Raw genomic sequence first — 16,883 nt, 5'->3', positions numbered from 1 at the left:
CCCTCCTACGTATATCTCGCGAAAAGACCATGATGATAAAATCAGAGAGATTAGAGCCCACACAGAGACAAACGGACAATCTTTCTTTCCACGAACAATACGAGACTGGAATAGAAGGGAGAACCGATAGAGGTACTCAAGATACCCTCCGCCACACACCGTCAGGTGGCTTGCGGAGTATGGATGTAGATGTAGATGTAGACCGTGTCACCACCTCCTCCATTCTTAACTGTTGGCACTACATTGCTTTCGCCAAACCCAGATCCTCCCATCGGATCGCAGCAGGGTATAGCATGACTCATCGAATGCCGGACATTTGCCGCCGGACATTTGCCACACTTGCCCCTTCACCAGGTAGCTTGAGTAGCGATCCTTCAGGTAAGGGACGTCATTTCTCGTACTTCTTCTGTCCGCTTTCAAACCGCCGTCTCCAAATCTTACTCGATACAACCAGTACGTAAGAGACCTCCTTCTTCGACATCTTGGCGAAATACAGAGCTTCTTTTCCGAAATCGAAATATTAATAACTTTTGGGAAACGAAAGATATACCGACGATTATGTCAGTATGTAATTAGTTCTGCCAAGTACAAATATAGATCCCTCTGTCTGTACGGTAGCTTCCTTTCACGCTTACTGATTGCGATAGAAACAGTCCATCGCCATGGGAGGAACAAGAAAGGAACCATGTAAAGAGAATGCGAATGTACGCTTATCATTTCTTTTTTATAACTGCATTTATGCCTACTTTAATTACTACAACTGCACGCCCAAAAGACAATAAGGAAAGAAGAAATGGTTATGTGAATGTTCGAAAAGAAGAACGACCTTCTCCATATTAATTTACTCTCTAAAATCCGATATCCCTTGCGGCGAAACATTAGTTAATAAAGTGTAGTGGGACAATGTTCAAAACATGACTGAAAATACGTTCACTAAATAGAGATAAGAACATCTGTGTTTGACATGTCATCTAAAGTCGACATACAGTTTTAAAATGTTAGAAATAAGGAAATGAAGTAATACAGAATGCTATGCTTGTAACGTACGTTGTTGTTCTACATTTTTTAGCACTGGTATTTACAGGGTCACAGAGAAAGGATCCTAGGTTTTGGAGGGAAAAGCCGTAATTGTAATGATCTGCACTACAACAGAAACAAGAAGCACAACTTAAGGAAAAATAATGTAATGTGTGTTCCAGCTCACTAGCGACATTGAAGCAGATAGTTCCTGCAACTTAGTATAGGCAGAGGTTATATTCGGCAACCGGAACAAATTAATAACTGGCTCCTTTTACCGACCCCCGGTCTCAGATGAAACAGTTGCTGAACAGTTCAAAGAAAACTTGAGTCTCATTAGAAATAGGTACCCAACTCATACAACATAATTGGCAGTGACTTCAATCCACCTTCCGTATATTGACAAAAATACATTTTCAGACCCTATTGTAGATTGAAAACCACTTCGGTAATTGTTTCAAATTATTTTTCGTTAGAAACTTCGAAAGCAAACTGAGCATAAGGTCTTTTGTTGCGACGAGTGTGCAGGTTCGGTGACTGGACACAGTCAACGGAAATTCCAGGGGTCGGGCGGCGGTTGAGGAGAAGGAGGAGGAGAGGGGGCGGACAAGGGACCCAACCCTTTGGAGCAGGTAAAATCGTGGCAAATGTCCGGCGTGGCAAATGTCCGCACACCGACTCATCACTCCAAATCACTTGCTTTTAGTCATCCACTGTCCAGAGATTTTGCTCTTTACACCACCTAAAGCATCGCTTAGCACTGTCTACAGAAATGTGTGGCTTATAAAGATTCAAATGGTTCAAATGGCTCTCAGCACTATGGGACTTAACATCTGAGGTCATCAGTTCCCTAAAACTTAGAACTACTTAAACCTAACTAACCTAAGGACACGAGACACATCCATGCCCGAGGTAGGTTTCGAACCAGCGACTGTAGTGGTAGCGCGGTTCCAGACTGAAGCGCCTAGAACCGCTCGGCTACACCGGCCGGCGCTTATGAAGAACTTCCCGACTATTTCACCTCATTCCTTATAACGCCCTAACGCATAGCGCCAACAGTCGTCTTGTGCAACTTTAAAATGGCTGAAACGACCCTGTTGCATTCGTTTCTCAGGTAACACACAGTAATTGCCGTTCGAAGTCACTGAGCTCTCGTGACCGACAAATTCTGCTGCTAATGCTTCTCTACTGATAACACAACACTCCCCGCCACGTTTTGTACTGGTGGGTCCGCCTCTCATGACATCTAGCGGTCAATTCCGCATTACTTAAGAGAGATGGGATACTTTCGATCAGATAGTATATTTGTGAAGATATAGAGCACTATTATGCTCTACCACTTATTGATATACAAATTTAGCTTTCTGTTTCTTCATGATTACCAAATATAATGGAAATTCGTTGTAATGCTAGATATCGTATTCGATCAGGAATCTTATGAATATTTCTTAATAAGGAACATTCCATCAGTAACTGAACTAATAATTAAGTAACTACGGCTATTAATTCTCAGTGTACATTGCGCACGACATTTGTCTTACTCTTTACAATAAAAGATGAGTCCATTGTCTAGAGGCTTTATGAGAGGTTAAGTGCTCAGTATCTTTCAGAAAGTGTGGCCTTCCCCGAAGTCTGACAGGTCTAATATAGATAATTTTCTGAGGTACGTAAATGTCGCAATATAATGCTCAGGTTATTTGGCCGGGAGAGTAGAAAAATTCGTGCACGATTTTCGTGTCGGCGCACGCCGTGGCGCGGCGGGCGGTCACGCGTGTCTGCGTGCGGTCTGTACATCTCGCCTGAGTTTTACGACCCCAGACCCACGATCGCTTTATGCGAACAGAAAGAACATGTCGGCCCGGGGAGCGGCGCGCGGTACACAGCACGGCGCGGCTCCTTCCGTCTGCTGGGGCGGCGGAGAGCTGTAAAGGGGGCGCCGCCACCAGCCGAGCGTGGAGCTGGGGGTGGGTTTGGCGCAGGGTTGCGTGCCCCCTCTTCAGGGCAGCCCTCTCCCTCGCAGAGATAACTTCGCCCACCACACGAAAAAGTTTATGACGCGTAATCCGCATTGATAATAGCAGGCGGGCGCCTTTTCTTTAGGCTGCCGCTATCCTGCCCCTACCTACCGGCGTTTCTATACAGTGCTTGTTTAGAAGTGAGCGCCAGTAAAAATATGGAAAACAGCGTTTATTGCAGCGAGCAGCACGTGAATAATGGCCTGATGCCACAATGGCGCCGCTGAGGAGCGCTCCCCCCCCCCCCCCCCCCCACTAACTTTCATCCCCCCTCCTCTCCAGACACTTACTCTTTAGACCATATAAGCAGCCCATGAAGAGCGGGCCAAAAAGTTTTAAAATATGCTACTGTTCTACTGTGTAATTAAGGCTACAGTTTCTCTTAACTCGGTGCCCATGACTGTTCGGCAGGTGTGCCTGCTGTTCAGTTGTTCGTTGCCCTCCTCGGAGTCTCGATCACTATTGTGGTGTTGTAGTCGTCTTTGTCTGATAATATTTTACTTTTTACTCCATTGCAGATTCGGCTTTCTACAGCAAGAGTAAAAAGGGCTAAAAGGATACGTCGAGTATCGATGACGACTGCGCTGAACGTATATCTGTCGTTTACAGCAATGTTTAAAGCGGCAATGAGTGGACAGAAGTTCCATACTCAGATTCTTATCTTTGTAAGTTATCTTCAAATGTCTAGGTAATTGACTAACTTTCTGTCGCACGACCAGGTTCCAACATGTAATAAAAATTACAACGTCTTTCCCCGACAAAAATTTATGTCCTTTGAAACGTCCCCTTAGAAAAATTAAGAATGACTGTGCTGGTAAACTTCTGCGTTATTTGATACTGAAACAGCTGAGTAAAACTGAACGTACTGAGACAGTTTTCTGTTTACTTATTCCGATCATCACTAAACTGACACACAATATCTTTAGCGCAACACATTCTGACTTTCAGTAATCCCTTCAAAAGAATAGCCCTAAATAACGATAACCTATACCCTTCACGAATCACTTACCTCACACAAAATCTTCGTTACTCGAACTACTGCAATCCAGCGAGTGCCAATACTTCCAGCTAAAGAAAATATTCTAACTACTGAAGGCACTAACTACTGATAGGCATGTAGTTAGCAAGTGAAAGATTTTGATAGAGAACAAACAAATTTCCTTTTTCTGACGGACACACGTCCAGATCGTCCGCTCATATTAACATTTCAGAACTCTGGCCTCTCTCTCCCCACATCCACCACTGCTGGCGGCTCACCTCCAACTGCCCAGCGCTACGCGGTGTTCACATCCAACTACCCAATACTACACTAACGAATAATTCAACAATGAGTCCAAGCCACCACGGACTGCACACAGCGCAGTCAACGATTTTAATCCAGGGCGTATAGCGTCCCCAGTGAAATAATAAGAAAATACTTAAAAAACAGTATTTATAAAGAAGAGACATTTAAAAATTGAATAATATACATTTTTATCATGTACTCGTATTATAATAATTTCTCTGTATAAGTTTCGAGAGCAAAGAAATATAACAAAATTATCTAAAGAGACGACAAGATCGCTCTTTTGTTAATTTTTTAGTCGTCTTCACTTCTTCTCTTGTCTTGGTTGCGTGTAGACGGACATCTTGCGAGTGCTGGAAAATGTAAGGATATTTGTACTAATTAAGCAAATAATATATTGATTTAATATTATTGTGCACTTTTAATTTGTAAGCGGTGATCCCGATTTCATGTCCGCCTTCCTTTAATTAGTAATTTACAGTGCAACAATCGCAGCGGCCGATGCAGCCATCGATGCCATTACGTGGCGATATTAACTTATAAAAATTAGCGGAAGCGAAAAACTCGCCCGCTATTAATATAAGATACATTTTTCTCAACAGCCGCCCGACGTTGCAGAAAATACGTAGCTTTAAGATTCTCATTTTCAGTACAACAGCCGAGAGCCAGAGCCAGGACTCCGACTACAATGCAATGGTTAACGGAGGTAAGAAAAAGTACTCTCGCGCGTGTGTGGGCTGCAATTGTAACTAATAACTTAAGATTTTTTGCTTGAAACTGAACTGACTAGCAGAGGAAATTAATGTGAAAAGTTTATTCCGTTGTTCAACTTATATGCTCATGTTTTAAGATTCAGCGAGTCTAACGTTCATTAACGTAACAAATAATTTATACTGAAGATTAATATTGTTAAAAAAGAGAACTTCACAAAAGCATTTAATTGTCAATCAAAATTGAATGGAATATCATTTTGATTAAGGCCCATCACGTAAGTCGACAACAATCACCATTACCAATAAATTTTTGTGGTAAATAATATATTAAATTACGACGGCCGACGGACGCGAGAAGCGGTACGTGGCGTCACCAGCATAAAAACCTCACAGCCTACTTACACCTTCTATTTCATAATATTCAGTACAAGCAAATAAAGCATTAGCTTTCCAGCTTCAAAACATTTATTTGGTGTTGTAACCTTTGTATATCTGAATGAACAAGCCCGTTTGATAAAAGCTGCACTCAACTCAAAGCCACTCAGTTTACATGAAGTTAACAATTACGATAAAACATCTCACGGAGAAAAAAGGTATAGTATCTGATCCTTCGACAGTGTGGCCCGTTTTTAGTGGTATCATAAATTTCCCTTGTGATCGTCCGTTACATGGAAAGAGAAAAATGTAATTTCTGTAGTTACATAACAAACACATATTTTAACAGATAGAATAACTTGAAAAACGGCCTGTACATACTTTAGGTCAGCGACTACAGGTTGCGATTGTCACCGATGGTTTCGTGATACTACACCGTCAAATGGCTGATCATGGTCCCTGGCCTCGCAGTTTTGTACGGGACATTGTGTAGGTTCTTCCTTTGATATGCTGCAGAAAACTGTGAAATCTGTGTGCTGAGTCCGAATTTTACTACCGTTAACTCGTGAGCACATTTCATTCGGTCAGCGATTTTTCATTGCCCTCAACGCTCAACTTTTAAAAGAGAAGGATACACACAGAAGTTTATTGGTGAAAGTAAACGCTCAAATACTTGACGTTTACTCAATGCACGCTTTTAATTGATTAAACTGTCTCTAGCAAAATCTGTCTATTTTTCTTAATTTCAAAATATCATAGTCCTTCATAGCTTGTGTGGACGATTAATCCGGTAAAGCAACATTCTTGCCATCTTTGTAGCAACGGTCTGTGCTTTATAAGCGTAGGTTCAAGTTCTTCACACCCTCGCGTCCTCTGTATGTTCGCTAATCACTCATAAGACTCATCAACGATAACTAATTAGTAGACATTCTAGCTTCATCAAGTTTACTTTTCTCGTCTTACTAAGATGAGGTTTGGAAGCTTAACTTTTCTTGTTGGTAAGACAACATACATAAGCCATCTATTCAGCGTTGAAAAATGATGAATTTGTTAACTGGTTAAGTTACCACTGCAAGTGCAACATACGACGTTCTCTCATTGAATCCACAAGGGGAGTGTCAGAAGTACGGGAAATGACCGAAATAGAACAACGAGAGACTTTCAGAAAAGTTTCGTCATTGTTTAATACACGAATCAAAGAAAAATGCACCATGATGTCGTGAACGATACATCTTGCACTATTTTTTGACATAGTCGCCACTGACTCTGGCACAGTTATCGTAGCGTGGACTCAGTATGATGAATCCTTTTTGGTAAAAGTCGGTGCCCTGCGATGCAAGAAATGTTCGCACTGCCTGCTCCGCACCAGTATTGATTTGGAAGTGACGTCCCGAGAGTGTGGCTTTCGATGGAGGGAACAGATGAAACCCCGACGGGGTAGCATCCGAGCTGTAAGCCAGGTGAACCAATCTCTCCTATACTAAGCGGCGAATCTGATCCTGTATGAGCCTAGCTGTGTACGGTTGAATGTTGTCGTTCAAGAGCACAATACCTTCCGTCGCGTCCCCTGGTCTGTTTCGTCGAATGTCGGACCTGAGTTTGGTGAGGCTGTCGCAATAGCGTGCCGTATTGACGGTCCCTTGATGGAGGAAATCAACGAGAATCAAACCTTTTGCGTCCCAGAATATTGTGGTCATAATCTTTTCTGCAGAAGGTGACACTTTGAATTTTTTCGTCACTGGCGAACTGGGACGTGAACTCGAATAACAGCGTGAACCAACAACGGGTGTGGATTCGTACGGTGTTTATTTGTGTTGCCTGGTGTACCAACTTATCTTTCAGAAACAGTAAAGAAACTTACTTTCGGAACGTACCTCGTAGAATTCTGCTGCCTGATGTATCACACAATCTAGAAGTGATGTAATGTGGGCGAGTGAAGACTAGGGGCCGAGCAGTTCGTAGCTGAAGTCTTGTAAGTAGGCTGTTTATGTTTTCTTATTGGCAACGTTACGTAGCGCTCTGTATGAAAATCACTAAACAGCCTACTTACAGTCTAAGAAATACGCGGGTGTGCAAAGACTTATGGATCATTACCATTCTTGAAATGAATTTGGTTGAACTATGACATGGGAAATCTTTGGTAACACAGCAATTTTGACAGTTGTGAAGAGATTATTGTGTCACACATTTCGATGTACAAGGTCTTCTACCTGGAGAATTGTAATAACTACGACTGTATTTAAAACTGAAGTCAGTGGTGGCCCGTAACCACACATTCGCAAATACCTCACAAACGGCTCATTTCGTGGCGCACATTTACTGCACGGTTTTTTTATACTACCATATACTTTTACAGGTGTCAGTTTCCCTTGTTAATTGTGATACAACCTGTGTAAATGAACCTAAGAATATTCAAAAATATCCATTGGCCATTTCCTACTCCAACTAACAGCGCTCCCTTGGAAGGCGTTGCTTCCTGCCAGTACATTCCGCACGTGCATTTGCGACTGGCACTGTAAAGCACCTGCCGTCATGGGAAAGTCATTGAAGCTTAAGGCAGCATAGCATGAGACGACTTGAAAAAGTAGATTACACATTATTATGTCAGGCCTAGCAATTTTTATGGGATCCTGCACTACGTTCCAAAGTGACAAAAAAAAAAAAAAAAAAACAGGGCACTATTTCTCAACAGAATCACTACATCTCTGCAGAAAACGGTCTGAAAGCTATAACAGTCGTTCAACTCGTCGACGATAAGAGTCCGCTCTTGCTCACAGAGCCAGTCGAGAACCTCTGCGTGAATATCCTCACTGCTGTGAAGAACTCCCTCAGTTGCCTGGAAATTATTGCCTGTGTTCGATGGTCTTCGTTCATGTTGAACATCACCCAGGTCTGTGCGATTGCAGTCAAATTATTGGCACCATTTCGTTTCAGCTGTCGCCACAATTTCACGGCGAATCTGTGTGCAATTTAGACGTTTCACCACAAGAATCGTACTGTCCCATGTACTTGAAGTTTAGAACAACTTTCGAGTTGACGCGCCATTTTACTCCCACACTGAAATGCACCTGTTACCTACAACTACACCCACATGACTGCTCTGCGAATGACGCTTAAGTGCCTTCACAATAATTCTCTGTTATTCCACTCTCGAATAGCGCGTGGAAAAAACGAACACTTATATCACCCGTGCGAGCTCTATTTCTATTATTTTATTATGATGATCGTTTCTCCCTATGTAGGTCGACGTCAACAAAGTATTTTATCATTCGGAGGAGAAAGTTGGAGATTGAAATTTCATGAGGAGATCCCGCAGCGACAAGAGAGACCTTTGTTTTAATGATGTCCACGCCAAATTCTGTATCATGTCCGTGACACACCCTCCCCTATTTCTCCATAATACAAAACTTGGTGCCCTTCTTTGAACTTATTCGATGTAGTCCCCAATACTATATGGTAAAGATCTTACACCGAGGAGCAATATTCTAAAAGAGAACAGACAGGTGTAATGTAGGCAGGTACTTTAGTAGATGTTTCATGTTCTAAGCGTTCTGCCAATAAAACGCAGTCACTGGTTCGCCTTTCCAAATAACCTTTTCTATTGGTTTTCTCCAGCTTAAGTTGCTCGTAAATGTGATTCCTACGTATTTAGTTGAACATGGTCTTTAGATTTGATTGATTTAACGGGTAACCGAAGTTTAACGGAATTCTTTTAGAGCTCAGGTGGATGATCTCACACTTTTCGTTATTTACGGTCAACTGCCAATTTTCACAACATACAGATATCTTATCTAAATCGTTTTACAGTTGGTTTTGATTTTCTGATGATTTTACTAGACGATAAATGACATCATCACCTCCAAACAACCTATGGTGGCCTCTCAGATTGTCTCTTGAACCTTTTATGTAGACTTCCGGCATGAGAAGTCAGACTCATTCTGCCAACGGCCTTGTCAAAGAGGGCGGAGGAGCGGATAGAGGTTCAGGGCACTCTCTTGTCCTAGGGGTGGGAAATTGCCCCTAAAGGCGGAAGAATCAGCAATGATCAACGACATGAGGATGCAGAAGGCAATGGAAACCACTGCATTAAAGACACGTAACGTGTATCCACAGGACATGTGGCCTGTAACTGAAGAAGTGCCATGATGATCTCTCCATTGGCAAAAGATTCCGGAATAGTCCCCCATTCGGATCTCCGGGAGGGGACTGCCAAGGGGGAGGTTACCATGAGAAAAAGATTGAATAATCAACGAAAGGATAACTTTCAACGATTCGGGGCGTGGAATGTCAGAAGCTTGAACGTGGTAGGGAAACTAGAAAATCTGAAAAGGGAAATGCAAAGGCTCAATCTAGATATAGTAGGGGTCAGTGAAGTGAAGTGGAAGGAAGACAAGGATCTCTGGTCAGATGAGTATCGGGTAATATCAACAGCAGCAGAAAATGGTATAACAGGTGTAGGATTCGATATGAATAGGAAGGTAGGGCAGAGGATGTGTTACTGTGAACAGTTCAGTGACCGGGTTGTTCGAATCAGAATCGACAGCAGACAAACACCGACAACGATAGTTCAGGTATACATGCCGATGTCGCAAGGTGAAGATGAACAGATAGAGAAAGTGTATGAGGATATTGAAAGGGTAATGCAGTATGTAAAGGGGGACGAAAATCTAATAGTCATGGGCGACTGGAATGCAGTTGTAGGGGAAGGAGTAGAAGAAAAGGTTACAGGAGAATATGGGCTTGGGACGAGGAATGAAAGAGGAGAAAGACTAATTGAGTTCTGTAACAAGTTTTAGCTAGTAATAGCGAATACCCTGTTCAAGACTCACAAGAGGAGGAGGTATACTTGGAAAAGGCCGGGAGATACGGGAGGATTTCAATTAGATTACATCATGGTCAGACAGAGATTCCTAAATCAGATACTGGATTGTAAGGCGTACCCAGGAGCAGATATAGTCTCAGATCACAATATAGTAGTGATGAAGCGTAGGCTGAAGTTCAAGACATTAGTCAGGAAGAATCAATACGCAAAGAAGTGGGATACGGAAGTACTAAGGAATGACGAGATACGTTTGAAGTTCTCTAACGCTATAGATACAGCAATAAGGAATAGCGCAGTAGGCAGTTCAGTTGAAGAGAAATGGACATCTCTAAAAAGGGCCATCACAGAAGTTGGGAAGGAAAACATAGGTACAAAGAAGGTAGCTGCGAAGAAACCGTGGGTAACAGAAGAAATACTTCAGTTGATTGATGAAAGGAGGAAGTACAAACATGTTCCGGGAAAATCAGGAATACAGAAGTACAAGTCGCTCAGGAATGAAATAAATAGGAAGTGCAGGGAAGCTAAGAGGAAATGGATGCAGGAAAAATGTGAAGACATCGAAAAAGATATGATTGTCGGAAGGACAGATTCAGCATACAGGAAAGTCAAAACAACCTTTGGTGACAGTAAAAGCAACGGTGGTAACATTAAGAGTGCAACGGGAATTCCACTGTTAAATGCAGAGGAGAGAGCAGATAGGTGGAAAGAATACACTGAAAGCCTCTATGAGGGTGAAGATTTGTCTGATGTGATAGAAGAAGAAACAGGAGTCGATTTAGAAGAGATAGGGGATCCAGTATTAGAATCGGAATTTAAAAGAGCTTTGGAGGACTTACGGTCAAATAAGGCAGAAGGCATAGATAACATTCCATCAGAATTTCTAAAATCATTGGGGGAAGTGGCAACAAAACGACTATTCACGTTGGTGTGTAGAATATATGAGTCTGGCGACATACCATGTGACTTTCGGAAAAGCATCATCCACACAATTCCGAAGACGGCAAGAGCTGAAAAGTGCGAGAATTATCGCGCAATCAGCTTAACAGCTCATGCATCGAAGCTGCTTACAAGAATAATATACAGAAGAATGGAAAAGAAAATTGAGAATGCGCTAGGTGACGATCAGTTTGGCTTTAGGAAAAGTAAAGGGACGAGAGAGCCAATTCTGACGTTACGGCTAATAATGGAAGCAAGGCTAAAGAAAAATCAGGACACTTTCATAGGATCTGTCGACTGGAAAAAGCGTTCGACAATATAAAATGGTGCAAGCTGTTCGAGATTCTGAAAAAAGTAGGGGTAAGCTATAGGGAGAGACGGGTCATATACAATATGTACAACAACCAAGAGGGAATAATAAGAGTGGACGATCAAGAACGAAGTGCTCGTATTAAGAAGGGTGTAAGACAAGGCTGTAGCCTTTCGCCCCTACTCTTCAATCTGTACATCGAGGGAGCAATGATGGAAATAAAAGAAAGGTTCAGGAGTGGAATTAAAATACAAGGTGAAAGGATATCAGTGATACGATTCGCTGATGACATTGCTATCCTGAGTGAAAGTGAAGAAGAATTAAATGATCTGCTGAACGGAATGAACAGTCTAATGAGTACACAGTATGGTTTGAGAGTAAATTGGAGAAAGACGAAGGTAATGAGAAGTAGTGGAAATGAGAACAGCGAGAAACTTAACATCAGGATTGATGGTCACGAAGTCAATGAAGTTAAGGAATTCTGCTACCTAGGCAGTAAAATAACCAATGACGGACGGAGCAAGGAGGACATCAAAAGCAGACTCGCTATGGCAAAAAAGGCATTTCTGGCCAAGAGAAGTCTACTAATATCAAATACCGGCCTTAATTTGAGGAAGAAATTTCTGAGGATGTACACTCTTTGACATAAAACTTGACCGGCGGCCGGCCGCTTCAGAGGCTAAGTCCGCGCCGATCGCGACATGGGACAAAAAAACTGGCCAACTCGCTAATTATGTAAGTCCGGTTATCTGCACAATCTGGCAACACTGTAGACTGCGGCACTTCCTGGAGGAAAACTTGTCCCATGATAGAGAAACTCTAGGCTGATTACGCCTGTGGTCTAGCGGTAGCGTGCGTTGTTTCTCTTCATAATGTCAGTGGATCGAGAGCAGCTGACATAAAATATTTTTATAGCCTCATCTGTCTGAATGCTGAAGACGTGACTGTAATGGTAGCGCAGATTCAATCTATTTCGCTTTGTGACACACCGATATCAAAATTTTATCCAGTAACGATTTTGTGGCAGATTTCCTGCAGACTGTCCTCCTCTGGACGCCGTATGCGGCAAAGCTCCGGGATCCATTTGCTGGCTACTGGCAGCGGCCGTGGCGACAGCAGCGGCGCTGCACTCCCCCGTTCTTTATCGAAAGCGCCTGCTACCGCTCATCGCTTTTGATGATTTAAAACGCTTTATTATTAAATGTTGCTCCACAGAAAATTTCTACAATTTCCATTTACGCTCAAAAGCAACGGAGACAGACGCCCTGATTAGTAGGCGGGTATTATATTACATTAATCGGCAAGAGCTGAGTATGGCCCGAAATTAATTTTATAGACTGGGACGAAATTAAACCACCTCACTACATTCGATGAATTTATAAATGCTTCATACCTCGTTTCTTTTCCTTTCAAACTCAATTATTTGTGCAACTTTTGGTCAGTGTTTGGATGTTTTCGTCAAGCCAGAGTGAATGTCTGTGGTGTAAAGAGTATTACAGTTCTTGTTTAATTCCTTATGGTAAGTCTATGCGATAAACTGTGTGACTACCTTGCAATGCATGCTCTGTAGCAGTGCAGGAACACTGCACATTTGGAGTTCCATGTATGGGTTCATGAAGTATTTATTGTTGATCGGAAGTGATAGTTAAGGTCATCAGATTTAAACCAGAAAAATTTGTCGTTTTGAAGGTTTCAGAGAACGGAAAGGAATTGCTAACGCCGGTGTTAGAAAACGTCTACAGTTAAATGCTATGGCAAAAATTTAGAAGAAGGGAACTATATTAATGAACATGTGCACTTCATAAACAACCTTCTGACATGTTAGACCTATATGACGAACAAATCCCAAATTTATATCGTTGACAGTCGGTTTGAATCTTTTCAGGGTCTATTTTACAGTGAAGCACCTTGGAATTTGCAAAGCGGAAATCCATGATATTAACTTAATTTACTAAGTCGAAATCGGACGAAGATTGATGTTTAAAGGCATTCTTCAGATTTCGCATAAGAAATTTTTACTAGCAGTTTGCAACTCCATTAATTAAAATGGAAAATAAAAGGTTGTAGTCAGCGGCTTCTACCGTGATTCGAACTGCTATGTCTTATAGTACAAGCACTGCAACGCACAAGGGAACCTCTGAGCTAACGACACACTGGCGGCCAGAGGCGGAATATAGTCACTGCGATGTTGCCTGAGCCTCAAAACGCAACCTTAAACACACGAACAGAGGAGGTGGAGATTACTGTTTTAACGTCCCGTCGACAACGATGTCATTAGAGACGGAGCACAAGCTCGGATTAGGGAAGGATGGGGAAGGAAATCGGCCGTGCCCTTCCTAAGGAACCATCCCGGCATTTGCCTGAAGCGATTTAGGGAAATCATTGAAAACCTAAATCAGGATGGCCGGGCGCGGGATTGCACCGTCGTCCTCCCGAATGCACACACAAACAGGTGTTACTTATGTGAAGAACGCCGTTCTTGGAGTCCAGAAATTAAATATACTTTCTAATTGTGTCATCTTGCAGTGGATTATATCGTACGAGTCTTCGATGTGGAAAACGAATGTCAAGTGAATTTAGCGAGGTAACGCCGACCTACACCCGGAAGTAAATGCACTATCAGAGTGTTGACAAATACTTGCTACGACGCTGCCATTTCTAGGCTCTCTGACGAGGCAGCTCTTCAGCGAAATGCTTGCCGTGATTCTCCGATACGGTTCTTCAGAGTGGAGACGCGCGCGCACGTTTGGTTTTTATGCGGCGTTCTCCCCTGATGGTTTCTGACGTCGCCTTGTGGGCTATGTATACATATGAGACATTCAATTATCATTAATCCAGAATGATACAAGTTTCAGCTTCCGGCGTGGAAGAAGGCTGTTGACGCCGACATTATATCATTTCAACGTAGGGAAAGCAAAACGGATCATTCAATGTTTCTCATTCAACATAAAGCATGTGAGATAATTTTCCGTAACGTTCATAATCATCTAAAAATACAAACGAAGTAAAAATACACCGGAAGCTTATTCCAATTGAATATAACGCTTTGCACCTCGATGTAGAATTTGTCCACTTGCAATCTTTTGCAGCATACATATAGAATGTCATGATTACCACGAGAATGAAGTAATATGTTGGTAAGGATGGAAGCAAGAAGAGACGCAGTCAACAAATATTCTATTCCTCATGGCATTCATTTCATTTGACACGTAAGAAGAGGTAAAGCGGGAATTTACTTTCGTTAACACGAAAGATATTCCGCACATATTGATAACGAGGAAGTCTGCGTCTTCATACGTTTCCTCCTTGAAATCTGTATGCTCTATTATATACTAAGTAGCCCGATCATTGTTTCAGTAATGTTACCCTCTTGTTTGACCCCGTAACGATGAACAGATTCCAAATGCATGTCTCCCTTCCTGGGTTGTTTTTTGTGTTTTATTGCTTGGAATTCCTGAAGCAGACCACTGTGCCTTCCCCCCTCGTGGGTTAGGTCTCAAAACTAAACCGCTTTGTATCCAATGGCATAATTTATTCAGACAGCATCAGCATAAGACTATCAAACAAAGCCTTCCATTTACAGTTGCAGCACTCTATCCAGCACTGACCAAAGTGTAATCCACGGTCATGGTCCTAAATTACCAGCTGTCTGCTACTGTGGCAAAGTCCGTACTACACTTTCGATTCCGCAGCACCATTTTATCTGGTAACACTATGTAGTTGCACAGTTGTGCTACCAGGTCTGTCCTCACACTGTCAACTTTATGTATCTCACTTCTCCTGTAGCGTAGATCACGAGGAGCCGAAGTAAATGAGTGTATTCTGCATGACGTAACATTCAGTATTCCCTTCTTTCATAGCCACTCTTCATGTGCATCGATACCAAATAGGAATGCGAAAACTCTTGCGAGTGAGAGAATGACAATAACAATCGTAACAAGAACAAGCAAATAATGAATGATGTTTATTCCAACGCAGAACGAGAATGGCTTTAAATATAAAAATCTGTATCTATATCCATATCTATTGATCTTTGAGTTGGCACAATGCAAATATATTCTTAGCATTTAGTTACTGAATTTAGTTCTGGATGTTTGCAGGGAAAAGGAAAAGTCGGTACTTCTCGCTAGTGTAATATAATGTGAACCAGCAACTACCCTTTCCTTAGAACACGACTCAAGCAGGTCCTCAAGTAGGTAGCAAGGCAGTGCTGCATTCTGTTCCCTGACATTGCTCTGATGACGGTTAATGCAGATAGTTCCGATTATGAAATACAAAACGTATTGCAGGTTAGTTCCTAGGATAGTAACATTAAATTTGCGTTGTAGACGGCACATGAACGTGACGACTATCAATATTACTCATCAATATAAAAAGACAATATTTTGGGAATTTAGCAGGATTACTCAAAATGAATTCTGAAATTGGGTGACTCACTGCACAGGTGCTAAACGTCGTCAAGAGTATACGATGTCCTAATCGCATTAGGAATATGAAGATCGTCTTCGACAGCTCGCAACTTTCACATTGCTATCTCCACCCTACTCCAGACAGCCCTCGGTGGAGTTGCACTACGTTGCCGATGTTATGGAAGGCCTTCAAACCGACAACAGACCACATATTGAAAAATACAAGCGAATTCCCTTGCAGCGTAAGCTTATTGTAACTAATCTAAAAATTATTGGAGAGGAACATTGTCCTATTCAAAAAAAGTAAAATGTTACACACTGTTGACGTCAAACGGACATTATCTATGTCCTGTCTTGTGTCCTACTCATCTATAATATCAAGTGTACTATGAAAATGATTATATATAATGGATGATAAGGTAATGCATTGATACCAGATGGTGGGGGCCGGCCGGTGTGGCCGTGCGGTTCTAGGCGCTTCAGTCTGGAACCGCGTGACCGCTACGGTCGCAGGTTCGAATCCTGCCTCGGGCATGGATGTGAGTGATGTCCTTAGGTTAGTCAGGTTTAAGTAGTTCTAAGTTCTATGGGACTGATGACCTTAGAAGTTAAGTCCCATAGTGCTCAGAGGCATTTGAACCATTTGAACTATTTAACACAAAATGACATTAAAACTTAAAGTTATTCACGAGCAGCTAGTTGAGAATATGTATGAACATTAAATGACACGACGAACTGAAATAATATGACGAAGAGTTCAGCGCTCACTGGGAATAGAGCCCAACACATATCGTTGTTGACTACACACAAAGAGACGTCAGCTACCGAATTTTTCTCCACCAGCTGCTCAGAATTGCATCTTGAACTTACAGTCACCTCGCAAACAGTTCTGTGTCTCACTGGGAGTTAAAAACGTCAGATATCGTTAGTGTTGACAACGAATGAAAATACATTAAAAATTAAAATTATTATCCACCAGCAGATAGGTGTTCTCATGATAG

Source organism: Schistocerca nitens, chromosome 2, assembly GCF_023898315.1.
Source record: "Schistocerca nitens isolate TAMUIC-IGC-003100 chromosome 2, iqSchNite1.1, whole genome shotgun sequence".
Taxonomy (NCBI): Eukaryota; Metazoa; Arthropoda; class Insecta; order Orthoptera; family Acrididae; genus Schistocerca; species Schistocerca nitens.
The sequence above is the reverse complement of the archived record's forward strand: the minus strand, read 5'-3'. Positions refer to the sequence as shown.